Source organism: Anopheles ziemanni (genome assembly GCF_943734765.1).
Source record: "Anopheles ziemanni chromosome X unlocalized genomic scaffold, idAnoZiCoDA_A2_x.2 X_unloc_1, whole genome shotgun sequence".
Taxonomy (NCBI): Eukaryota; Metazoa; Arthropoda; class Insecta; order Diptera; family Culicidae; genus Anopheles; species Anopheles ziemanni.
This window is the reverse complement of record NW_026689707.1, coordinates 1,101,486-1,103,704: the sequence shown is the minus strand read 5'-3', so window position 1 is coordinate 1,103,704 and position 2,219 is coordinate 1,101,486.

Below are 2,219 nucleotides of genomic sequence, written 5' to 3'. Positions count from 1 at the left end.
TAACTCCTAATCATATGTTTTCCGGGACGCATCCCCATTCCATCTTCCACGTCGGACGTGGCCGCTTTCCCGGCTTCGCTGCCGGTAACTTCTCCGCGTCGCTCGTTGCCGGGCGTTCCTCTGCTGTCGACGAGCGTTCTCCAGGCCCAGTTCGGCCTGCTGCAGGGTTGCTGCTGTTTCTGCCTGGTGATCCGGCGCCGCGTCATGGTGTCGAAGCCTCGCCACATAGAGTGCCATCGTGGCCTCGAACATCCTTACCGCTGCCTCTTCCACACGCTCCCAGGAGTCAGGATCATGCAGCATGTGGTCGAGGAGTGTGTCCGCTGTCACTGGTTGGAGACCATGACCCGTCAGGAGCCGGCTACGTACGTCCGCGAACCGCGGACACTCAAACAAGACATCCTCCGGTGACGCGTCGACTCCCGGACAGGCTGAGCAATTCGGGGACCGGGTAAACTTCCTGGAGTGCAGGTATTGCCTAAAAAAGCCGTGGCCTGTCAGGACCTGCTACAGGTGGAAGTTCACCCGTCCGTGCTTCCGATTCACCCATCTCTCCACGTCCGGGAGGACTCTGTGGCTCCAGCGGACGAAGCGGCTGGATTCCTCGCCATCCTGCGCCAGCTCTGCTGCCAGGTGCGCAGTGTCGCTGCCCTCTCCTCTTTGCGGATTGCTTCAGGGGTGCCCCCGGACTGCTGCCTCCGCTCGTGGCAGCGATGGTCTTCCTTGAGGAGCTCGACGATTGGCGGCAGACCGGCCACCAGCGTGGCGACGTCGTACCTCACGGTCCGGAAGGTTGCAATCAACTTCGCCGAACGGTTCTGCACTCGGTTGAGTAGGCGGCGATTGCTCTGGATCTTCGTGGCTTCCCACCAGACCGGACCTGCGTATCGTAGGATCGAGGTTGATACGCTTGCAAGGTACCGACGCCTGACGCTGGAAGGGCCACCATGATTCTTGAGAAGGTAACCGAGTGCCCGGTTGATCTTATTGGCCTTCTCGGTTACAGCACGAACATGGAAATTCCAGGAAAGATGATGTTTCGACGTTTGGACCGAAGCGTCGAGCCCCCAACGCGCACCGGAACCCTCGGATGGCCCTGCCGCAGACAGCTGACCATCACCATTTCGGTCTTTTAGGGCGAGGGACAGCTGGTGCTCCGCCATCCACCGCCGCACCACGTTGATCGCCCTTGTTGCCAGCGTTGATGACTCCCTTGGTGTTCGGCCGGGCACCAGCAGGACGATGTCATCCGCGAACCCCACTATTTCCGCTCCCGGTGGCAGCTCCAGTCCGAGGACTGCGTCGTACATAGCATTCCATAGGGTGGGTCCCAAGATGGATCCCTGTGGAACGCCGGCGGTGACGGGCCTCGATACCTGCCCGGTGTTGGTGGAGTAATGGAGCACACAGTCGCGGAAATAGCTGCCGATGATGCGAAGCAGTGACTGGGGAACGCCTTTGGCCTCCAGGGCCCTCCCAATGTGGGTCCAGCCAGCAGAATTGAAGGCGTTGCGGACGTCCAGGGCGACCACCATACAGCACCGGCGGTCTCGCTGGTTGGTACGCTTGAACGCCATCGCCCGACGTCCTGCCTTCACCACCTCCTGGATTGCCTCCACCGTAGATCTCCCCTTACGGAAACCGTACTGGCGGGGAGAGAGGCGAGGACCATCTGGCAGTGGGGCCTCCAGATGGTCGTTGAGGCGATCCAGGACTATGCGCTCAAACACTTTACCGACAGTGTCGAGCATGCATAGGGGCCGGAAGGATGACGCATGGCCCAGTGGTTTCCCTGGCTTGGGCAGCAACACAAGGCGCTGTGACTTCCACTGCACCGGGAAGTCTCCGCTGTCCAGCAACCGCTGGTAGATGCCCCGGAACGTTGCAGGAGACTCCCGGATAGCCGCCGTTACCGCGCCGTCCGAACCGGGGGCCTTTCGGGGGTTGAGCTTGGCCGCGATTGTCAGGAGTTGCTCGTCGGTGATGGGGCGCAGGGGCGGTTCCTCCACGCCCGGTGCGCCCTGGTGCCTCCGGCCACTCCATTGGGGGGTGCGTGGGAAACAATTCGTCAACTATGCCTCTCAGGACCTCGGCATCTCGTTCCTTCGGCGAACGGGCACCCGCGAACCCATGAAGTCACTACGCGGTACGCATCCCCCCAAGGGTTGTCCTCGATGCTATCGGCTAACTCCTCGTAGCAGCGAAGCTTACTGGCGTTG